Source organism: Symphalangus syndactylus, chromosome 17 (genome assembly GCF_028878055.3).
Source record: "Symphalangus syndactylus isolate Jambi chromosome 17, NHGRI_mSymSyn1-v2.1_pri, whole genome shotgun sequence".
Taxonomy (NCBI): Eukaryota; Metazoa; Chordata; class Mammalia; order Primates; family Hylobatidae; genus Symphalangus; species Symphalangus syndactylus.
The window spans coordinates 44,688,224-44,713,546 of record NC_072439.2 but is presented as its reverse complement, the minus strand read 5'-3'; the positions used below and the strand labels follow the sequence as shown (position 1 = coordinate 44,713,546).

The window sequence follows — 25,323 nt, the reverse complement described above, 5'->3', positions numbered from 1 at the left end:
AAATATTTGAGGTGATGGATATGCTGACTGGCCTGGTTGATCATTCTACAATGTATACATGTGTTGAAATATCATATTGCATCCCATAAATATATATGATTATTGTTTGCTAGTTAAAAATAATAAAATAAGAACTAATCATAGATGATGAGGCCTGCTATGATCTGAATGTTTGTGTCTCCCAGATTCACATGTTGAAACTAACCTCCAGGGTAACGATATTAAGAGGTGGGGCCTTTAGGAGGTGATAGGGCATGAGGGCTCCACTCTCCTGAATTAGTACTATTGTAACGAAGGTCTGAGGGAGTTTGTTTGCCCCTTCTGCCATATGAGAACCCATAGACGGCATTATCTGTGAGGAACAGCCCCTCACCATACACTGAATCTTCTGGAACTTTGATCTTAGACTTCCCAGCCTCCAGGAACTATAAGCAATACATTTCTATTGTTTATACATTTTTTTTTTTAGAAAGAGTTCATGACCCTTCAAGGTGAGTAATTTTATCATGAAAATAAGGAAGGATGAAGGAGACTTTGTTTCAGAAATAAATTTTAATCTATATTTACATTTGAATGAAATAATATTTTTCTAACAATAGACTTTTTAAAAAGATATAAACCAACATACAGCTTGATTGCAATGTTTAAATTAATGTGAAGATTGTGTTCCAAAGAAGTGAGCCATTTCAAAGAGATAAAATTGTCTTTTTTAGCAACAAGAACAATGGTTGTAAGAAATCTGTTTTAGGTTTTTCTAGGACCATGTGATTTTGAAGTACTCAGCCATTTTACTTTTTTGTTGCCAAATAAGTTATCATTCAGGTAAAAAGATTCTTGGAGGCTTTAAAATAAAATGTGTGATTATACTTTGTCATTAAATCTTGCCGTTTAGGTCAACTTGCCACCATCAGTCTTTTCATAGTAGCTCAAGTCAACATTAACCATGGACCACTGTGACTACTTGGAAATTTTGTCACTCCTAGTGATTCTGTTTTTATTTTATTTTATTTTATTTTATTATTATTATACTTTAACTTTCTGACCCTTTCTTTAATGTTAACCTCCTTTTTTTTCATGATGGCATTTCTGAGAATTGGTGGATTTATTTCACTTCTTCCTTGTTTCCCACAGCTACGCCAAAAGGTTGGTTATATCACTACTACATGTTTATTTCTTTGCTGCCTGCTTGGCATATGAAAAATATATTTCTGTTCTTGGAACATCTGAAATTCAACAGTCTTCTCTTCGCACAAGCCAAACCCAGCTTTGATGATGACAGCTTGGCCACATGCCAGGGTCTTGCTTTTAGTTATTCTTGCTTGGTAATTTATTATAAAGAAAGTATAACATGTGGTTCATTAGGAAAAAGTTATCAACTGTATATAGTTAAAGCTGTGATAAATTTTAAAATGTGGCAGTAAAGAATCTGCTCACTGATTAAAACTAGAAAAAAGTATCATCATGACTAGTAAGTTAAGGTCAGATAATAGAATTGGTGGGATTTGTGGTAAGACTAAATAAAAAATGGAGAATTTTTAATTTTTTGTTGCTGTTCATATTCATGAAAAGTCAGTGTGATTCATGCAATGACTCTATGAGTTAGATATTTTTATGAACTCTATTTACAATTTGTGGGCATAAAACTTAGGAAGATTAAATGACTTGTCCTAGGAAATACACCTAGTAAGCTGCAGAGAGGGTCGCAAACTCTGATACCTGACTTTTTTTATGGCAGCATGCCTATCTGAGGAGTCAACAAAAAAGATATAAGTTATATCATAAGCGGAAAAAAGGAGGGAAGGATATTCAGGTTTCATCTAATCTCTAAACGTCTTCTTTTTGAGGCCAGAAATATTATCTTTCACTATTTCAGGTTATTGCTAAAATGTATTAGTTTTCTTGGGCAATAGGGAGTGGTTTTAGGGTTCTCCACCCGTCTCCATTAGAATGGATTAATTCATTACAGTTGTTAACTTCAATTCAGACATTTTGGAAGAAGCAGAGGTGTTGGAGGTTGAGAACTGAGAAAGTAGATTTTAATAGGAAACAGGGATTTGCCTTGAAGGCAGTTGTGGTGCTATGACCGAAGCGTTTGATCAAGAGGAGAGTGTGAGAGTTGACAGGGTATAAAAGGCAACCCTAGACAAACTTAGACAACTCTCTGCTGTGGTAAGGGCCAGACAAGAAACCTAGGATGGAAGTAAATCAAGGCTAGGGTTAGCAAAAATCATACTCTGATTCAATTTTTGTTCTTGCCTCATTCATCTTTTTCTTGTTCTGCTAGATTTTCAAAAAGTCATTCCCAAAAGCTAGGGTTATATGATATGGCAGAGCACTTCTGTTCATGTCAGCCAAGGGAAAAATCTGCTGCAGTTAAGATTGACAGGGGCAAACTGAGGTGGGTGGGGGACATAGGCAGTAGCTGCTTTGTTCTGTCATTAATGGGAAACAGACATCTAAACAGCTCTTGTAAATGCTTGAATTTATATCATATATGTTAGGCACCATTATGGTATCCTTTACTTTATGAAGACATGCTCCACCTTATGAAGACTCATCTAAAATGAAATTAATGAGTTCCTTCTTAGGATTGGGTTACATGCCGATGCACATATTTGCTTTACACACACCCTTTTCCCACAGTGACCCAAAGGGCAGCTGGGCATTTTATGTAGGAAAAGAGAATTCTTTGTGAGAATAGCCTCACGTTTGGTGAAGAAATTTTGCCCAAAACTGAAATACAATGAAGGAGTTGCAGATTCTGTTTCAACTTAAAAATTTCATGTTCTTTAAAACATGAAAATGTATTAAAAAACTTAGCTATACTTTTCCAAGTAGAATAATCTACTACACAAGTTCCTTCTCATTGATTTATTTCCTACTTAGAAAATTTCCATTTTTTAATGATTTATATTTACTCACTGAAAGAATGTATGAGAATTAAAGTCAAACTAAAGAATAAGGATTTTTTTTTGTTAGACAATATTTTAAAACTTTTTTTTTTATTTTTATTTATTTATTTATTTATTTATTTATTATTATTTTTTTTTTATTATACTTTAGGGTTTTAGGGTACATGTGCACAATGTGCAGGTTTGTTACATATGTATCCATGTGCCATGTTGATTTCCTGCACCCATTAACTCGTCGTTTAGCATTAGGTATATCTCCTAATGCTGTCCCTCCCCGCTCCCCCCACCCCACAACAGTCCCCGGAGTGTGATGTTCCCCTTCCTGTGTCCATGAGTTCTCATTGTTCAATTCCCACCTATGAGTGAGAACATGCGGTGTTTGGTTTTTTGTCCTTGCGATAGTTTACTGAGAATGATGTTTTCCAGTTTCATCCATGTCCCTACAAAGGACACGAACTCATCATTTTTTATGGCTGCATAGTATTCCATGGTGTATATGTGCCACATTTTCTTAATCCAGTCTATCCTTGTTGGACATTTGGGTTGGTTCCAACTCTTTGCTATTGTGAATAGTGCCGCAATAAACATACGTGTGCATGTGTCTTTATAGCAGCATGATTTATAGTCCTTTGGGTATATACCCAGTAATGGGATGGCTGGGTCAAATGGTATTTCTAGTTCTAGATCCCTGAGGATTCGCCACACTGACTTCCACAATGGTTGAACTAGTTTACAGTCCCACCAACAGTGTAAAAGTGTTCCTATTTCTCCACATCCTCTCCAGCACCCGTTGTTTCCAGATTTTTTAATGATGGCCATTCTAACTGGTGTGAGATGGTATCTCACTGTGGTTTTGATTTGCATTTCTCTGATGGCCAGTGATGATGAGCATTTCTTCATGTGTTTTTTGGCTGCATAAATGTCTTCTTTTGAGAAGTGTCTGTTCATATCCTCTGCCCACTTTTTGATGGGGTTGTTTGTTTTTTTCTTGTAAATTTGTTTGAGTTCATTGTAGATTCTGGATATTAGCCCTTTGTCAGATGAGTAGGTTGCAAAAATTTTCTCCCATTCTGTAGGTTGTCTGTTCACTCTGATGATAGTTTCTTTTGCTGTGCAGAAGCTCTTTAGTTTAATGAGATCCCATTTGTCGATTTTGGCTTTTGTTGCCATTGCTTTTGGTGTTTTAGACATGAAGTCCTTGCCCACGCCTATGTCCTGAATGGTATTGCCTAGGTTTTCTTGTAGGATTTTAATGGTTTTAGGTCTAACATATAAGTCTTTAATCCATCTTGAATTAATTTTTGTATAAGGTGTAAGGAAGGGATCCAGTTTCAGCTTTCTACATATGGCTAGCCAGTTTTCCCAGCACCATTTATTAAATAGGGAATCCTTTCCCCATTTCTTGTTTTTGTCAGGTTTGTCAAAGATCAGATAGTTGTAGCTATGCGGCATCATTTCTGAGGGCTCTGTTCTGTTCCATTGATCTATGTCCCTGTTGTGGTACCAGTACCATGCTGTTTTGGTTACTGTAGCCTTGTAGTATAGTTTAAAGTCAGGTAGCGTGATGCCTCCAGCTTTGTTCTTTTGGCTTAGGATTGACGTGGCGATGCGGGCTCTTTTTTGGTTCCTTATGAACTTTAAAGTAGTTTTTTCCAATTCTGTGAAGAAAGTCATTGGTAGCTTGATGGGGATGGCATTGAATCTATAAATTACCTTGGGCAGTATGGCCATTTTCACGATATTGATTCTTCCAACCCATGAGCATGGAATGTTCTTCCATTTGTTTGTATCCTCTTTTATTTCATTGAGCAGTGGTTTGTAGTTCTCCTTGAAGAGGTCCTTCACATCCCTTGTAAGTTGGATTCCTAGGTATTTTATTCTCTTTGAAGCAATTGTGAATGGGAGTTCACTCATGATTTGGCTCTCTGTTTGTCTGTTATTGGTGTACAAGAATGCTTGTGATTTTTGTACATTAATTTTGTATCCTGAGACTTTGCTGAAGTTGCTAATCAGCTTAAGGAGATTTTGGGCTGAGACAATGGGGTTTTCTAGATATACAATCATATCATCTGCACACAGGGACAATTTGACTTCCTCTTTTCCTAATTGAATACCCTTTATTTCCTTCTCCTGCCTGATTGCTCTGGCCAGAACTTCCAGCACTACGTTGAATAGGAGCGGTGAGAGAGGGCATCCCTGCCTTGTGCCAGTTTTCAGAGGGAATGCTTCCAGTTTTTGCCCATTCAGTATGATATTGGCTGTGGGTTTGTCGTAGATAGCTCTTATTATTTTGAGATACGTCCCATCAATACCTAATTTATTGAGAGTTTTTAGCATGAAGTGTTGTTGAATTTTGTCAAAGGCCTTTTCTGCATCTATTGAGATAATCATGTGGTTTTTGTCTTTGGTTCTGTTTATATGCTGGATTACATTTATTGATTTGCGTATGTTGAACCAGCCTTGCATCCCAGGGATGAAGCCCACTTGGTCATGGTGGATAAGCTTTTGATGTGCTGCTGGATTCGGTTTGCCAGTATTTTATTGAGGATTTTTGCATCAATGTTCATCAAGGATATTGGTCTGAAATTCTCTTTTTTGGTTATGTCTCTGCCAGGTTTTGGTATCAGGACGATGCTGGCTTCGTAAAATGTGTTAGGGAGGATTCCCTCTTTTTCTATTGATTGGAATAGTTTCAGAAGGAATGGTACCAGTTCCTCCTTGTACCTCTGGTAGAATTCAGCTGTGAATCCATCAGGTCCTGGACTCTTTTTGGTTGGTAAGCTATTGATTATTGCCACAATTTCAGAACCTGTTATTGGTCTATTCAGAGATTCAACTTCTTCCTGGTTTAGTCTAGGGAGGGTGTATTTGTCGAGGAATTTATCCATTTCTTCTAGATTTTCTTGTTTATTTGCATAGAGGTGTTTGTAGTATTCTCTGATGGTAGATTGTATTTCTGTGGGATTGGTGGTGATATCCCCTTTTTCATTTTTTATTGCATCTATTTGATTCTTCTCTCTTTTCTTCTTTATTAGTCTTGCTAGCGGTCCATCAATTTTGTTGATCTTTTCAAAAAACCAGCTCCTGGATTCATTAATTTTTTGAAGGGTTTTTTGTGTCTCTATTTCCTTCAGTTCTGCTCTGATTTTAGTTATTTCTAGCCTTCTGCTAGCTTCTGAATGTGTTTGCTCTCGCTTTTCTAGTTCTTTTAATTGTGATGTTAGGGTGTCAATTTTGGATCTTTCCTGCTTTCTCTTGTGGGCATTTAGTGCTATAAATTTCCCTCTACACACTGCTTTGAATGTGTCCCAGAGATTCTGGTATGTTGTGTCTTTGTTCTCATTGGTTTCAAAGAACATCTTTATTTCTGCCTTCATTTCATTATGTACCCAATAGTCATTCAGGAGCAGGTTGTTCACTTTCCATGTAGTTGAGCGGTTTTGAGTGAGTTTCTTAATCCTGAGTTCTAGTTTGATTGCACTGTGGTCTGAGAGACAGTTTGTTATAATTTCTGTTCTTTTACATTTGCTGAGGAGAGCTTTACTTCCAACTATGTGGTCAATTTTGGAATAGGTGTGGTGTGGTGCTGAAAAAAATGTATATTCTGTTGACTTGGGGTGGAGAGTTCTGTAGATGTCTATTAGGTCCACTTTATGTAGAGCTGAGTTCAATTCCTGGATATCCTTGTTAACTTTCTGTCTCGTTGATCTGTCTAATGCTGACAGTGGGGTGTTAAAATCTCCCATTATTATTGTATGGGAGTTTAAGTCCCTTTGTAGGTCACTGAGGACTTGCTTTATGAATCTGGGTGCTCCTGTGTTGGGTGCATATATATTTAGGATAGTTAGCTCTTCTTGTTGAATTGATCCCTTTACCATTATGTAATGGCCTTCTTTGTCTCTTTTGATCTTTGTTGGTTTAAAGTCTATTTTATCAGAGACTAGGATTGCAACCCCTGCCTTTTTTTGTTTTCCAGTTGCTTGATAGATCTTCCTCCATCCCTTTATTTTGAGTCTATGTGTGTCTCTGCACGTGAGATGGGTTTCCTGAATACAGCACACTGATGGGTCCTGACTCCTTATCCAGTTTGCCAGTCTGTGTCTTTTGATTGGAGCATTTAGCCCATTTACATTTAACGTTAATATTGTTATGTGTGAATCTGATCCTGTCATTATGATGTTAGTTGGTTATTTTGCTCATTAGATGCTATAGTTTCTTCCTAGCCTTGATGGTCTTTACAGTTTGGCATGTTTTTGCAGTGGCTGGTACCGGTTGTTCCTTTCCATGTTTAGTACTTCCTTCAGGAGCTCTTTTAGGGCAGGCCTGGTGGTGACAAAATCACTCAGCGTTTGCTTGTCTGTAAAGTATTTTATTTCTCCTTCACTTATGAAGCTTAGTTTGGCGGGATAGGAAATTCTGGGTTGAAAATTCTTTTCTTTAAGAATGTTGAATATCGGCCCTCACTCTCTTCTGGCTTGTAGAGTTTCTGCTGAGAGATCAGCTGTTAGTCTGATGGGCTTCCCTTTGTGGGTAACCTGACCTTTCTCTCTGGCTGCCCTTAACATTTTTTCCTTCATTTCAACTTTGGTGAATCTGACAATTATGTGTCTTGGAGTTGCCCTTCTCGAGGAGTATCTTTGTGGCGTTCTCTGTATTTCCTGAATCTGAATGCTGGCCTGCCTTGCTAGATTGGGGAAGTTCTCCTGGATAATATCTTGCAGAGTGTTTTCCAACTTGGTTCCATTCTCCCCATCATTTTCAGGTACACCAATCAGACGTAGGTTTGGTCTTTTCACATAGTCCCAAATTTCTTGGAGGCTTTGTTCATTTCTTTTTATTCTTTTTTCTCTAAACTTTCTTTCTCTCTTCATTTCATTCATTTCATCTTCCATCAGCGATACCCTTTCTTCCAGTTGATCGCATCTGCTACTGAGGCTTCTGCAATCTTCGCGTAGTTCTCGAAACTTGGCTTTCAGCTCCATCAGCTCCTTGAAGCCCTTCTCTCCATTGGTTATTCTAGTTATCCATTCTTCTAATTTTTTTTCAAAGTTTTTAACTTCTTTGCTATTGTTTTGAATTTCCTCTCGTAGCTCAGAGTAGTTTGATCGTCTGAAGCCTTCTTCTCTCAACTCATCAAAGTCATCCTCCATCCAGCTTTGTTCCATTGCTGGTGAGGAACTGCGTTCCTTTGGAGGAGGAGAGGTGCTCTGTTTTTTAGAGTTTCCAGTTTTTTTGGTCTGTTTTTTCCCCATCTTTGTGGTTTTATCTACTTTTTGTCTTTGATGATGGTGATGTACAGATGGATTTTTGGTGTGGATGTCCTTTCTGTTTGTTAGTTTTCCTTCTACCAGACAGGACCCTCAGCTGCAGGTCTGTTGGAGTTTACTAGAGGTCCACTCCAGACCCTGTTTGGCTGGGTGTCAGCAGCGGTGGCTGCAGAACAGCAGATTTTCGTGAGACCACAAATTCAGCTGTCTGATAGTTCCTCTGAAAGTTTTGTCTCAGAGGAGTACCCGGTTGAATGAGGTGTCAGTCTGTCCCTACTGGGGGGGTGCCTCCCAGTTAGGCTGCTCAGGGGTGAGGGACCCACTTTAGGAGGCAGTCTGTCCGTTCTCAGATCTCCAGCTGCGTGCTGGGAGAACCACTACTCTCTTCAAAGCTGTCAGTCAGACAGGGACATTTAAGTTTGTGGAGGTTCTTACTGGGTTTTTGTTTGTCTGTGTCCTGCCCCCAGAGTTGGAGCCTACAGAGGCAGGCAGGCCTCCTTGAGCTGTGGTGGGCTCCACCCAGTTCGAGCTTCCTGGCTGCTTTGTTTACCTAAGCAAGCCTGGGCAATGGCGGGCGCCCCTCCCCCAGCCTCGTTGCCGCCTTGCAGCGTGATCTCAGACTGCTGTGCTAGCAATCAGCAAGACTCTGTGGGCATAGGACCCTCCGAGCCAGGTGCGGGACACAATCTCCTAGTGTGCCGTTTTCCAGGCCCGTTGGAAAAGCGCAGTATTAGGATGGGACTGACCCGATATTCCAGGTGCCGTCTGTTTCCCCTTTCTTTGACTAGGAAAGGGAACTCCCTGACCCCTTGCGCTTCCTGAGTGAGGCAATGCCTCGCCCTGCTTCGGCTCACGCACAGTGCGCTTCACCGACTGTCCTGCACCCACTGTTAGGCACTCCCTAGTGAGATGAAACCGGTACCTCAAGCAGAAATGCAGAAATCACCTGTCTTCTGTGTCGCTGGGGCTGGGAGCTGGAGACGGGAGCTGTTCCTATTCCGCCGTCTTGGCTCCCAAGCAAAACTGTTTTAAGAAAGATTTAAAAATTGAAAATAAACATCCTAAATTTTGGTCTATGGTTTTCTCTGATTTTGTGGACTAGATCATTAATCAGAAGACTATAATTTATTAGATGAGTGAGCAACCACCAATGTGAGATTGTGATTTGTAGCAAATAGCTGAAATTATTTGTTTGGGTGAATTCAACATATATTTTACCATTTTGTAAATTTGCCCAGCTTGAAATACTGCTTTCAGAGAATTTATCAGAATCATATACATTAAGTTCACAGATGATTATTTGCATGTGTTCCTTATTTTGAGGACACATTTAGACTTTAAACTGTATCCGCAGTTACAGTGAGGTGAATAGCACTTGCTTTTCTGATTCAAAAAAGTGTTTGATAAAACTACTTCTCAACTACTTTTTTTTTCTCTTGCAAAAGGGCAAGTTAATATAAATTCTTTCTGGTACTTAGAAAAGCCATAATTTTCTAGCATCTCAGTCCGGACTCTCTTGGCCCATATTTTGCGATCTCCCTTCAATTGTTGACTTGTATATTCATGTGTAGTTTAATTCAGTTTAAACTGACTACTAGGGAAAGGCTTCAGGCTATTAGGTAGAGATTACAATTATGTTCTTATTTCACTTGTAGAAAGGGCCAATTGTGAAGTACTTCTAGGAAGACTCTCAGTCTCTCTGTTGTGTATGGAGCTGTGCTGGTGAATAACTGGTTTGGCTTTTAAAGGTTTCATAGAAAGTAATATATGTCTTGTCTTATCAACCTTGTCACTTATATTCTGAATGCTGAAAATTCTGATTTGTCTTGAAAGCAAGAAAGGGTCATCCCTAAAGTTTCCAAAGATGAGCAGGATAGAAGTTTAAATGTGTAGCTATTTTTTCTTCTAAATGTGGTTACTTAATTTAAGGATAGTAATACAACTTATCATGATGCATTTAAAATGTTTTAATCAGTGAAACATAGAGTTGGTTGCAATTCTAATTAACTTAGATTCAAATTAATTAAATCAGAATTTCAGATAGCATTAAATATTATTTCCAGACTTTACATTTTTCATAATAAATTCACAGAAAATGAGAGGCAATATTTAATCAACTTAATAAAATGTTTCTTCAAAGCTTTAGCAGAGCAATTATAAATACATACATTAATTTGCTAAATAAAAATATTGCATATGTTAAAAAGTTGAATAGAACACCTATTTAGAAATATATTCTTGCAATTCTACTTCATGTATATAACCAGTAAATTTGCATTCCTTAATTTTTTCTGAAAGGCTGTTTACTTTTTGAAACTGTACTCATATAGTCTTCACACCTCTTGGGCCCCTGAAGGAAAGATATAAAGTAATCAAAGGAAGAAGGACCCAAAGAGGCAGAAATATAATGGAGTTGTCAATGGAGAAAAGTTTCAAGAAGCATTTCCTCATTAACAGTGTTAAGTGCAGCAGAAAAGTCCAGCAAAACAAAGACTAAAAAGCTCACGTTGCATTTGGCAATTTGGGGTTCATTTGTGACTTTTCTGAAAGCATTTTGAGTAGAATTACCAAAATCAGATTGCTGAAGCTAAAAGAAAAAACGGGAAGTGAAAAATTAGAGACAAAAATCTAGTTAATCTTTCAAGTCTGGATGGCTAAGGTAGGGAGTAGATGGCAGAGGAAATGACAGGGCTAAGGGAAAGTTTTGAGGAAGGAAGGCAATTGTGCATGTTAATACACGAGGGACAGCCACTGTCGGGAGAAGTTAAAAAGAAGGGGCCGGGCGCGGTGGCTCACGCTTGTAATCCCAGCACTTTGGAAGGCCGAGGCGGGTGGATCACGAGGTCAGGAGATCGAGACCACGGTGAAACCCTGTCTCTACTAAAAATACAAAAAATTAGCCGGGCGTGATGGCAGGCGCCTGTAGTCCCAGCTACTCAGAGAGGCTGAGGCAGGAGTATGGCGTGAACCCGGGAGGCGGAGCTTGCAGTGAGCCGAGATTGCGCCACTGCACTCCAGCCTGGGCGACAGAGCGAGACTCCGTCTCAAAAAAAAAAAAAGAAGGGAGAAGAGAGGTATTCAACAAATACTGTATACATGAATTTCTTTATTCTATTGGTAAAAATTTAGTTACACCAAGAAGCAACTTTTTTGAGCTTTAATTAGAGTTGAAAATCAGAACAGTTATAAAATTCTATTTGTTTCTAAAGTTTATGGTGTGTACTCCCCAAATTACTTTAAAAATCTGCTCACATCATTCTTTCTCATCAAATTTCACCCAGGTAGGAAGAGTTTCCTATTTCCTATTCTTGGGGAGAGCTTAGGTGAGATTACTATTATTTCTTTAAAAAATATACATATATTATATATATATATATATTTCTTAGTAAACTTCATTTTAATGGGTCTCAAAATTCTGTAATTCTGTGACAGATTTTTGGTCAAGTTGTTTTCATTAAAAAGTACTTATTTTAAAAACCAATGACTTAAAATGGCCACACACATTAAAAAAAAAAAAGAAAGAAAAAGAAAAAAGAAAACAACAACAAAAACCAAAGTGGTCCATAAAACATTCTCCTTTCCTTCTGAAGATTTTATGATGCATTGTTATCATTAACCAGTCATTTACTATTAAACTTAAATGGCCAATTGAAACAAACAGTTCTGAGACTGTTTTCCACCACTGATTAAGACTTGGGTGACAGGTATTATGGATAATATTCATTTAGCCTTCTGAGCTTTCTGGGCAGACTTGGTGACCTTGCCAGCTCCTGCAGCCTTCTTGTCCATTGCTTTGATGACACCCACAGCAACTGTCTGTCTCATATCACAAACAGCAAAGCGACCCAGAGATGGGTAGACTGAGAAGCTCTCAACACACATGGGCTTGCCCGGAACCATATCAATGATGGCAGCATCACCAGACTTCAAGAAAGTAGGGCCATCTTCCAACTTTTTACCAGAAGTGCTACCAGTCTTTTCCTTCAGCTCAGCAAGCTTGCATGCAATGTGAGCCATGTGGCAATCCAGTACAGGAGCATAGCCAGCACTGATTTGGTCTGGATGGTTCAGGATAATCACCTGAGCAGTGAAGCCAGCTGCTTCCATTGTTGGGTCGTTTTTGCTGTCACCAGCAACGTTGCCATGACGAACCTCCTTGGCAGACACATTCTTGACATTGAAGTCCACATTGTCCCCAGGAAGAGCTTCACTCAAAACTTCATGGTGCATTTCAACAGGCTTTACTTCAATTGTGGCATTGACCGGAGCAAAGGTGACTGCCATACCGTTTTTGAGAACACCAGTCTCCACTCGGCCAACAGGAACAGTACCAATACCATCAATTTTGTAGACATCCTGGAGAGGCAGGCGCAAGGGCTTGTCAGTTGGATGAGTTGGTGGTAGGATGCAGTCCAGAGCCTCAAGCAGCGTGGCTCCACAGGCATTGCCATTCTCATGGGTGATTTTCCATCCCTTGAACCAAGGCATGTTAGCACTTGGCTCCATCATGTTGTCACCATTCTCACCAGAAATTGGCACAAATGCTACTGTGTCAGGTTGTGGCCAGTTTTCTTAATGTAAGTGCTGACTTCCTTAACGATTTCTTCATATCTCTTCTGGCTGTAGGATGGCTCAGTGGAATCCATTTTGTTAACACCAACAATTAGTTGTTTCACACCCAGTATACAAGCCAGAAGGGCATGCTCTCAGGTTTGCCCATTCTTGGAGATACCAGCCTCAAATTCACCAACACCAGCAGCAACAATCAGGACAGCACAGTCAGCCTGAGATGTCCCTGTAATCATGTTTTTGATGAAGTCTCTGTGTCCTGGGGCATCAATGACAGTTGTGTAGTCTTGCTGGTCTCAGATTTCCACAGGGAGATATCAATGGTGATACAATATTCAAGCTCATCTTTCAGTTTATCCAAGACCCAGGCATACTTGAAGGAAGGTAATTTTAATCGCTTTTTCTTGTTCTTGTATTTTTAATAGGTATTGTAAAATTAAAGCAGTCCAATTTGCTCAGAATTTCTAGGAAGTTATTTTGGACAGTTTGCCACAGCATTTTCTAGTATCTTCAAGCAAAATTAGTGAAGGTTGTTATTTGGATACATTTGAACAAGATAATTTCAAAATAGAGAGAAAGTCATGATGGAAATAAAATATGCAGATTTAACTTTTGATCCCTCTTGTAGGTGAGAGGTGATTATGATTAAGTTTGATTGTTGCCAATGATTTATTAAGATCCTGTTTCCTTTTACAGAAAAGGTCTGCCTTACATCAATGGGGTAAAAGGAAAGAAAAAGGAAGTTAAATAGCTACTCTGTTATTTCCAAAGTAAATAATTATGGAATAAAACATATGTAACTACCTCAGCCTGTGAAAGGTCAATTACTCCTTTAAACACTTCAGAGGTGGGTACCTAATTGTTGTATTCCTTGATTCTTATTTTCGTTGTTGAGTTAGTACAAGGACAATGCAGCAAATATAGAAATCTTTCTTTTGTTCCAGTACTTTTTCCTGTTAGACTCTAGGCAAATTTCTAAAAATATTTGTACCTATCTAAGTAGGATAACTAAATGTCACCACATCTTAGAAGTTTGATTCATTCTGTCGGTCTGCTTGGACTGCAAAAGACAATTATGAGGTAAACAGAACTTTGAATTTGTTTTGTTTGGGAGCGCCTGAAATTTCCAGTTTTTTTTCTGAAGTCATTTATGTTAGTTGAGGGCAAATTTGTATTGTAATTCGAGCCTTTCTCATGGAGACTTTAAACTTGACTTTAATTTCCTCACCTGCTGGTTAAGAGTTCACAAAATGTTTGTGTGTGTTTGTTTCTGTGATACGAAATAATTCCAGTGTGTTTAACAGTTTTCCCAGAACCAGAAACTGTGCATCCTGAGTAGATTTTCAATCTACTGATGGCAAGGAAAAGCAATGATGTTAATATGGATTATTTCCCCCCCTCTATTTTTCTTTCATCTTATCCTTAAATGTGACCAAACAACATAAGCTAACTAAAGTCTTCTAAATGTATAAGACATGTTAGAAATGATAAATCAGTGAGAATGAAAAAAAAAGATTTGAAGTTCTCTCTAAGCACAATACTTACTTAATATATACTTATGCAGCATTTACCATGTGCTAGACCTTGTGCTAAACATTTGGAAATATTAGTTCATTTTGAGTATCTCTATTGTTATCATTCACATTTTACATACGAAGAAATGTAGGCATTGAGAGGTTGAATAACATGGCCAAATTCACAAAACTTCTGGCAATGAAGCTGGGATTCAAGCTCTCCAATCTGTGTTCTTAACTGCCTAGTTATGCTGCCTCTCATTAAGTGGTGATAAGTTGACTGCATTGTTATAAGAAAAAAAATGATGGCCTGGTGAATTTCAGTCTTTATGGTGAGTTCTTCAAATTATAATTTGTGAGTGAACCACTGGCTTCTCTCCCCAATTAAATATTAAGAAATATAAGTGCAGAAACAGTATCTGATCTATCCTTGTATACTGAAGTTCTTAGCAAACTACAAACATAAGCATTTAATCATTGTACTTCAAAGGGAATCTTTTTTGCAGGTAGATGAATAGTCCCAATTATAAACCTTGTATGCCCCCTGAATTAAGCTTTTTACTTCTCAGATTGCCTAATTGTTCAGCAATTAGGCTTAGTGTTAGGCCACTGCATTGAATACCTCTAGGAGGCGTCACTCATAGAGCACACATGGCAAATGGCACAACATACCTATACGGCTAAGTGCATTGGCTCTGCTATGTAAGTCAATATTCTTTGGTCTAAGTCATTAATGATGAATGGCCTGCTTCGTCATAGACAATGTGTGCTAGTAATCCCAAGAAAGTGAACAGAAGGTTTGATAGGGTTAATAGCAGTGATTAATTCATTCATTCTTTAATTCATTGAGACACTGGAACACAGAGGTTAGGAGCTGGGGTCTAGAGTCAGAATATCTGGACTTAAATCCCAACTCCATACCTTAACTAGCTGATGACCTCTGACAAGTATCTTACTCAAGCCTTCAGAGTTCTCACTTATAAATAAAGATTTTAGTTCCTACCTCTGGGATTTTTGTGATGACTAAATAATTATATTACAGAATGTTAAATATTATATTGAAAATTACTTAACCTCCCTGGGCCTATGTTCCTTCATTTATAAATGGAGAAAAGGAGGCAGGAGATAGGGATGTGGGTGAGGCAGGGTAAAGTTGGGGTATGCTGGAGGTGGAAATGAAGGAGGATGAACTGAGGTCAGTGGTTATCAAGGTTTTGAGTTTCACAACCAGTGAATCACATATACTCATATAGGTTGTACTGGGGGTCCCCAAGACCATCCTTAGATTTGATGCTTCACTGGAAGGTTTCACAGAACTCAGAAAGCTGTTATACCCATGGTTGCAGATTATTACAGCAGAAAAGATACAGATTAAAATCAGCAAAGGAAAAACACACAGAAATCTAGAGGTAAGCATATGGTTTCAGGTATCTTCTTCAAATGAAGTTGTAGAAACAGCAGACAGTGCTTAATTTTCTCAGTAACAAGGTGTGACGGCATGTGTGGCCAACCAGGAAAACTCACTCCAGCGTTTTTGGGATCAGTTTTGGGGGTCAGTCATGTAGGCATGAGGTGCTGTCATGACTGAACTTAGCTACTCTGTCTCCAGTCCCTCCCAGAGGTCAAACTGATAGAGAATGGCCCTAGGTCCCAGGTGAACAAAAACAGGCATTCACCATACATCACATTGTTAGCAGAAACACTTCTGACATGGCCCAAAGCTCGGGTATAAAGTGACATGTTTATTAGGTAGAATATTCCAAGACCTTATGGGTTATCCCTTAGGAGCTAGTCAAGGCCAGCCTTGAAGACGGTTGGAATGCACAGGATTTGAATAGCCCAAGTCCAAGTTAACCCTTTACTGCACATACATATGTACCTATACATATTGCTTTGGTCTAATTCTTCCAAAATTTACATTGAAACCTAATTCCCATTGTGGTGGTACTTAGAGGTGGGGCCTGTTTGGAAGTAATTAAGTAATGAGGTCTCCACATTCACGAATGGAATTAATGCCCTTATAAAAGAAATTTAAAAGCAGTTTCCTGGCCTCTCCTGCCATGTGAGATCATAGCATTCTCTGCTGCTGCCATGTGAGGATGCAATAATAGGTGCCATCTTTGACGTACAGAGCAAGCCCTCACCAAACACTGAATCTGCTAGTGCCTTGATATTGGACTTCCCAGCCTCTAGAACTGTAAGCAATGAATTTCTATTTTTATAAATTACTCAGTTTATAGTAATTTTGTTATAGCAGCCAAATGAACTAAGGCAAATATACATATATGTATGCATACACATAAATGGATACATAAATATGTATATATACATATATACATATTTAAGGTTTTGATGAGGCTGGAGTAGAATAAAAATCATCGAATTGCCAACTTTTTAGTTTTGCAAATAAAGCTATTAAATGAACTTTATTCAACTATCACCATTACTTAATAAAACGAAAGTCATTTTTACCAGCAAAAAAGGTAGAGGGACTCAATTGCAGAATACAGATGTCCTTATCGAGGTAAGACATTCATGCATACATATGCACATATGTATTCACAGAGCAAAAATATTATTAAAATTGCATACATTTATAATATAAAGGCTTATTTTATACCATTTCCATAAATAATTATTTCTTTGAACAATTTTCAATTTGGAAATCTATATTTGATTATATATCACAAAGTAGAGCTTATTCTTCCAACTGTTTCCTATACTATATTATTTTTTCACAGTTTAACATAGAAAATACTATTTGCAATACATAGAAGTGTTGGCAAAAAGTAGAAAATAAAACCTATTTTATTTCATTTGGAATATTCTGGGAAAACTAAACTGAAAGTCCAAGCAATGATTGTGCCATACCTTTGGCTGCAGTTTGGATGACTTGCTAGAGCAGCTTGTGGTTAGGAAGCTCAAAGGTTCCCCTTACACTGAGCACTGTGAGCTTGAGGGTTGGAGGTGTATGGGCATTAAGTGCCTCAAAAAGAACAGTCTAGAATTTATCTGAGAAGAATGTTTTGGATCAGACCATGAAAAAGTGTTTGGGAACAACTGGGCCAGATGTACTTCTTCAGTCTTAATGTATAGTACCTGACTTGTGGAAATACAAATAAGAAAAAAAAAAAGTGGACAATGCTTTTAAGGAGTTTGTGATATAGCTATAGAAATAAAACTAATGGGAATGAAACAATACAAAGTAATGAAATGACAAATAAATGGACTATCTACATAGAGATGAGAAGGTCTTAGAATGATGGAATTTTCAGCGAAGATGTGAAATCTGATCTGGACTGTAAAGAACTAGCAGGATTTGCACAAGTAGAAGGAGACAGCTTTCCAGGTGGGAGAAAGAGAAGGACCTGAGGCCTAGAGGAGGGATTAGTCATAGACCATGCCAGCACCAGTGGTGGCCTCAGCAGCTTAAGTGGAATTCAGTCTTATTTTTAATTTTTTTAATGAGAGTCTCGCTCTGTCACCCAGGCTGGAGTGCAGTGGTGCCATCAATATGGTTTAATGCTAATTGTGCACTTTTTAATGAAAATAGTTTTATTAAAATATGTTATGAACAGATATGATCTTATACTTTGGTTTTAGAGCAGCAAAGCCATGGTTTTTATTAAAATATGATGAGTATATTGAACTCACTTCCACTATTTGCATACTTGTAATATTTGTGGATTATTAATTTTAAAATAAATCAGTTGGTTATGCAACTTAAAAGATAGATAATAACAAAGCAATAACAAAATGGAATCCACAATGGAGTTAAGTTTACCAAGTGATTTTACTTATATTGGATACACCATCCCTCAAAAGAGAAAAGAACTAATGTGCCAAGTAGAAAACATGCATTTCACTACATAGTAGCTCTCTCAACATGGGCAACTTACCTAATTTCTAAATTTCAGCTTCTTTAAATAGGGGTTCATTGCAACCTCTGCCTCCTGGGTTCAAGCGATTCTTGTGCCTCAGACTCCCAAGTAGCTGGATTACAGGCATGTGCTACCGCACCTGAGAGACAGGGTCTCATCATGTTGGCCAGGGTGGTCTTGAACTCCTGGCCTCAAGTGATCCACCTGCCTCGGCCTCCCAAAATGCTGGAATTACAGGTGTGAACCATCGTGCCCAGCCCAGAACTCAGTCTTAGAATAAAAACGTTGACTTTCTAGTGGAGGACCAAATGAGGCAGGTCTAGAAAGCTAGGCAGTAGAGTTGGACTATGAATTGTGCAGACAAGACATACAGATTTATGAGGGGACGAACATCTGTAATTTATTAAGCAAATGTATGCTGAGTACTACTGTGTGTCAGACGCTGTATATAGTACCTGTAAGTAATGACTATGTCAGATGTAATCGGTGCTGCTAAATGTTTAACAATAAGCCCCCTGGGGGAAAATATGCCCTGATTCATAGTGTTTGCTGATGTCTATGGTATAAATGCACCCACAATGGACTATTTAAAGTTATCAACATGACTTTGCTGAAGGCAGTGTTTGAGAAGACATGTGCACAATCCACTTTCTCCAGCTGGTGAGAGCCAGGTCCAGCACAACAATGGATAATCCCAGGCATCGTAAATCTGAAAAGTGGTATCTCTGGGAGAGCCATCTAGCAGTATTGTTGAGGGTAATTGGTAGAGGGAGGAGATAACAGCCTAAGGTTATTTGCTGTACCAGGCATAGAGCAATAAAGGCTGTGCTGGAGTGTTAGCAGTGAAAATGGGGAGAAAATTGTGGATAATGGAAAAATTTTAAGGGAAGAAAGAGTGAGACTTGGAAAAGTAGCTGTGGGTGATGAAGGAAAAGTCAAAGATTGACTTCAGCAATGCTACTGAATTCAGTAGTCAGGGAGGCCTATTATTAAAAATAGTATGGTTGGTGTTATAGTTCTCCACTCCCATGACCTTTCACCCTAGCAGCTGAGGTTCTTATGCTTCTTTTAAAAACTTAATCCTATCCCATGCCCTGGGACTAATCCTGGACTATGCAAAGGAAGTTCTTAAAAACTTTACTAGAGGCAGCTGTGTGATAAGATGAAATGAGTCGTGGGTTCAGGAATTGAAGGTTTGGTTTTTAAACCCTGGCTCAGCTACTTGCTAGTAACCTGGCCTTGAATAGTTTGCTTTCAGCTATTAGACTTTAGTTTCCTCATCTGAAAAGTTAGGACTGTAATGATGGACATTTTGCCTTCACATATACTATCTCATTTAATCCTCAAAACAACCTGTACAGAAGACCATTCAAGTCCTATTAATGCCCTATATTACTCACAAGGAAAATGTAAGTCAGAGGATCTTGATGACTTGCCCAGGACTCATAGCTAGTGATAGAAACAGAAATGCAGATACGTTGATGGCAAATATTAATGATCATTATGATTTTTTGAATCCTACCTGTGTGTGAGGAACTTCATATATGCTATAAGCACTTTACTTATGTTACCTTAATTATTCTTACAGTCACATTGTGAATTATCGCCTCTATTTGAAGAAGCTGAAGTTTAGAATTTAGGTAAGTTGCCCATGTTGAGAGAGCTACTATGTAGTGAAATGCATGTTTTCTACTTGGCACATTAGTTCTTTTCTCTTTTGAGGGATGGTGTATCCAATATAAGTAAAGTCACTTGGTAAACAACTCCATTGTGGATTCCATTTTGTTATTGCTTTGTTATTATCTATCTTTTAAGTTGCATAACCAACTATTTGATTTCTTTTGAAATTACTAGTCCACAAATATTACAAGTATGCAAATAGTGCGAGTTCAATGTACTCACCATATTTTAATAAAACCATGGATTTACTGCTCTAAAACCAAAGTATAATATCATATCTGCTCATAATATATTTTAATAAAACTATTTTCATTAAAAAGTGCACAATTAGCATTAAAAGTTAATATTAAATTGATAAAATAAAAATCTTAAAGGTAAGACTATTTTGCATTTTAACATGTGTATTACAACCAAAATTTCACATTACCTGAAGTTATTTATGTGTTTGTGGGAGCTATGAATTTTTTAAAATGTGGAAAACTGATTCCAAAAATAAATAATTAAAACACAATTAGTAGACAGTTGGGTTCAATTCCCTTCAGAGAAAGTATTTCCAGACAGTGCCTAAAGAAGATGCCATGATCAAGGCCATGCAAACCTCCAGGATCCAAGAACATACTTGAGCTATTTCAGAAAATTATATTTCAGTCGCTTAATTAAAAGTTTTTCCTATAACTCTGATTAAAAATAAATTCAAAACTATGGACAATTACAAGTCTATTTTAAACATTACAAATGATTGGAAATAAATAGGTATGCTCAGCAAATTCCTTCCTTTTCTTGGGATAATGGGCAAAATTGCTCTATGGTGTAAGGTCAGATTTATAATGTAGCCTCTGATGGTTCAATCTATACATTGTTATTCCAATGCCATTAATTAGGATTACGCTTTCATCATGCCACTGAAATAGCTTTATTTGATCTATTTGGTCAGAATTAATGAAAACTTCTGATGGATAGAGAAGTGTTAATACAGCATGTTTTACTCCCTAGATAACTTCTGCAAAATGCTGCTAGAAAAAGAAGTTATTCCAATATAACTGTAAGGTTTTCCAACTGTGTGTTTGATCACACTAGAGAAAAATATTTAAAAGGAACTAAGTAGAGTTCATCTACTTGAAAATCAATTATATTCAAAATGCTCATTACGGCATGGTGTATTGAGTTGTCCACGTTGCAGCAAAATAGAGGTTGAATTTCATGACTCTGCACTTGGAACAGAAGGAAAGTAGAACCCATCACTGGAGAAGAAAGGTTGTAAAGTAGAGAACTTTTGAAGGAACATAGAATTTGTTTAGTGCCAGACTCCTCTTCTGTATAAAGCCTGCCATCTACCAAAGAGCTGGACTGGAAAAACATTCATAAAAGAGACATTGAGTAGATAGATAGTGATCTTCCTAGGGTTTTGTGTATGGATCTTGGCCTTAGTATAACGCTGCAACTCTCTTTACCGTATCGATTCTCTCTTCTGAGCCAGCATTAGATGCTCTTCTGGTTTTCATGCCAGTAAATAATCCCTTAATTTATTTGATTGAATACATCTATGTAATATCTTCTTTTTAAAAATTGCACAAATATTTTCATAAAAACAATAAATTATAGAAATCATACAGGATACTGTCATTATTCCACTTTCCATAATTCTCTTTGAGACTGTTTAAATCTAAACCAAATATTCTTCAGACTCTAAAATTAGCTTCTAAAATTGTAATCTTCTTACATAATGAAATATTTCCTTAAATAATATTTTCTCTATAATTTAAATTAAAAAAAAAAAAACAATGAAACTGGTGAAATGCTGTGATTCTGACCTCTGCCTGTATCTCAGGTACCCCAGGAACCCATGTGGAATGTATATTAGGAAGTATTCTTGGAACAAACACAGAGGAAGGGATGTGATGGAAGCAAGATTGGGCATAGGGAGAAGTGGAGCTGTGATGTGATCCCAGTGAAGGTCTCAGCCAACAACACATGGGGAGCTCTGGATCTAAGAGGGTCATTCCAATTATTCTGAGTTGTGGCTGGGGCTGGACATTATACCCCATGCAAATTAATTATTGGATAAGATCTGACCTTGGAAGGAGATGAAACTTTAGGGGAGGCAATTTTCTAGAGCCATGACATTCCAGCTAAAGAAGGCTGATAATTGAGGGTTGTTTTCAGGCCATATTTCCAGCAGATGGGAAATAAGCCCTTCCTCCTTGAAGAGGGACCTAAATGTCCATAACAATCCATCTTTGGTTTCATTTATTCTGACCTGATTTTATTTGAGCTTTCTTTCTCCCTGATGTTCAATGAGAGTGAAGATAATCCAAGCAAGTAGCCAATTACTTAAACTCACAGAAACTTTGAATTAGAGATATTCCATGGCAGTAATAGATTTGGTTCAACTTTTCTCCAGAAACACATGTCTATCATCATAGTTGGATTGATAGTTGGGAAATAAAGCGAAAATACAGATGGGAATAAAATACTGACTGTACAGTTTACTTTATCACCATAAAATTCCAGACTCCTATGGATTGATGAAGAATGGGATAAGATGAAGAGGTATTTTTTTTACGAGATAAACTCTTGTAACAGAAAGCCAAGTGATATTTTTCCTGTTTTCCTCAAATTTCTGCTAAGGTAAAAAACTGAAACAAAAGTTTCTAAGATATGAAACAAAAGTTTCTAAGCTCTGTGTATTCTACATTGAAGGAGCTTCCAGAAATTAATTTAGCTATCTTCCTGCAGATCTTAATTAATTACATAACTAACCCTGTCACCAACAACCATTTTCACCCCCTCTTCCTCAAGCCCAAGTGAAAGAAGGGTCATCATCAGTCTTTTGGAGATAGTAGTGTCCATGCAGAGAGGCGAGAGGGAGGGAGCTGTTTGCAATCCTCAGTATCAAGGAGGGTTGTTTTAAGATAATCACTTACACAAGGTTAAGGATGCAGCAAAGGGAGGTGGGAATCTTGTTCCCCAGTTGGAAATCAGCTTATCAGCAGTGTTGCTGATTTGAGTCTGCACTACCTGAACAGGAGAGGGAAGAATTGGAGAGAGATGTGAGGCTCACAGCAGCACGATGCCTTCACTCTCACTTTTTGGCTTGGCAAGAGTACGTGTTTCTCACAGAGGAGAGCTGGTCTTGGCCTGTGTTGCTGATACCTAAGCTGGATGAAGAACCTCAGCAGCAAAAGGCTGCAAACAATCTTCCTTTGGTGGGGAGCTGATTTTCTACTTCAGATAACTGTTTAGTGGTAAGGACCCTGAAGGAGCCAGCTTTTGGATACCTGCCACACTGAGGCCATTGAGAACCAACGTTGGGCAGTGAAAGGGTGACGTCTCCAAAGAGGGCCCACTATGGGAAGCCATGTGACGTTTCAATAAGCCAGACACTCTTCAAGCTCATCCACCCTTCTCAGTTCTGAAAGTTGAGTTTCAGTGGGTCACTGTCCAGTAATGGAAGCATGGCCAGGAGATTCTGCTGTTCCAGGATAGTCTCCTACTTTGCCGGTTTTTACTTTGCCGGGCAGAGCTTATTCTACAAGTGGAAAGTTCTCCCTGATTGCAGCTGGAGGCAGATTGCCTGGATTTATATAAACTCTACATTGCTAATTGTACAGTCCTTTGGTAGTTTAGTGAATGATTCTGTGCCTCAGTTTTCTTATCTGTTATTTGGGGATAATAAAAATGTTATGTTATGGGGCTGTTGTGAAGTTTAAGTGCACATAGCTTATATAAATCATTCAGTCTAGAGCCTGGACTATTGTATAACCTCAGTAGATATTCAGTGTTAATGAGTGCAGTCACAGCTTGTCATTTTTTTTTTAAGTGAAAGCAAGTTTATTAAGAAAGCAAAGGAATAAAAGAATGGCTACTCCATAGACAAAGCAAATCCAAGGGCTGCTGGTTGCCCATTTTTGTGGTTATTTCTTGATGATAAGGTAAAAAAAAAAAGGGTGGGTTATTCATGCCTCCCTTTTTACACCATATAGAGTAACTTCATGATGTTGCCATGGCATTTGTAAACTGTCATGCGCTGGTGGGAATGTGGCAGTGAGGACAACCAGAGGTCACTCTCATGGCCATCTTGGTTTTGGTGGGTTTCAGCTGGCTTCTTTACTGCAGCCTGTTTTATCAGCAAGATTTTTTATGACCTATATCTTGTGCTGACCTCCTATCTTATCCTGTGACTTAGAATGCCTTAACCATGTGGGAATACAGCCCAGTAGGTCTCAGCCTCATTTTATCCAGCCCCTATTCAACATGGAGTTGCTCTGGTTCAAATGCCTCTGACACTACCGGCCATTTGATCTCATTTTAACCTACTCTTCTGTCTTCTCTGGCCTTTAAAGAGTGGCTAACGTCATAGGACTCTAGAATATCCGATCTCAGAGAATAGGTATCAAGTTATCTTTCTGAGGGCCACAGGGTCATTTAGGACATCACTAACCATTACCATGTTTCTGGAAGTAATTTGTAATTTTGTAATAATATTTATCAAATGGTTAGCATTCTAGGAAGCAAAACTTTTAGATTTCCATAAGGAAAACAGCTCTATTGAACAAGAATTGCAGAGTGGCAGAGAGCACAGACTCATAAATGAAGTTACTCTGCTTCTTTATTTGTCTGTGAAGTTAGGGACCATTTCTATAGTTCATCACAGCTTGTCATTTCATTGTTTTATATTGGACTCTGCCATGAATCTGCAGCACACATAGCTGGGATTCTGGTGATATCCTTCTCAAACTTTGTGAGGTAACTGAACCTGTTGTCTATCATCTGGATTTCCTGCTGTTGGCTAAGTTCATGATTCAAATCAAATGCCTGACATTGCCATTGTCTTGGCTTAGACAAATGACTCTCAAATATCAGGGTAATTAAACACCATTTGGAGGAGCTTGTAAAAATACATGTCTTCATATTTCACTGACAGAAATTCTGATTCAGTAGATCTGGGGTTGAGCTCAAAAGGTGGTCTATAGATCACACTTTTTTTTTTTTTTTTTTTTTTTTGAGTCTTGCTCTGTCACCTAGGCTGGAGTGCAATGGTGTGATCTCCGCTCACTGCAACCTCCGCCTCCCGGGTTCAAGCGATTCTCCTGCCTGAGCCTCCCAGGTAGCTAGGATTACAGGCATGTGCCACCCCAGCCAGCTAATTTTTGTATTTTTTAGTAGAAACAAGGTATCGCCATGTTGGCCAAGCTGGTCTTGAACACCTGGCCTCAAGTGATCCACCTGTTTCAGGCTTCAAAAGTGCTGGGATTACAGGCATGAGCCACCGTGCCTGGCCAGATCACACTTCTTTGAACACTGTCCTAGAGCAGAATTGTAGAATTCTGTTGGGACTCACTCATTATCAAGCACCCATTTGGATATTGATGTTAGCCTGGAGTTAACATATTTATTGCGTATCTACTACACGCTCAGAATTTGCCTGTATTTACTTATTTTTACATTGTAAGCACCTAGCACTCAATTATTGACTGATTAAATAAACACAGGATGGGAA

At 38.3% G+C, this 25,323-nt stretch overlaps 1 protein-coding gene and 1 pseudogene across 3 annotated transcripts in view; one reads left to right on the top strand and one right to left on the bottom strand.

Moving 5' to 3' along the window:
- Positions 1-25,323, top strand: part of PUS7L (pseudouridine synthase 7 like) — a 146,256-nt gene that overhangs the window by 101,313 nt on the left and 19,620 nt on the right. The window contains exons 11-12 of one of the 3 annotated variants that reach the window (XR_010116415.1): positions 13,445-13,595; positions 19,732-19,906. The exons of the other annotated variants lie outside the window; for them this stretch is intronic. The gene's annotated coding sequence lies outside the window, so the exon portion shown is untranslated. Of the gene's footprint in view, positions 1-13,444; positions 13,596-19,731; positions 19,907-25,323 lie in introns of those variants that run through there. 3 annotated transcript variants of the gene reach the window in all.
- LOC129466355 (putative elongation factor 1-alpha-like 3) lies at positions 11,738-12,984 on the bottom strand (annotated as a pseudogene).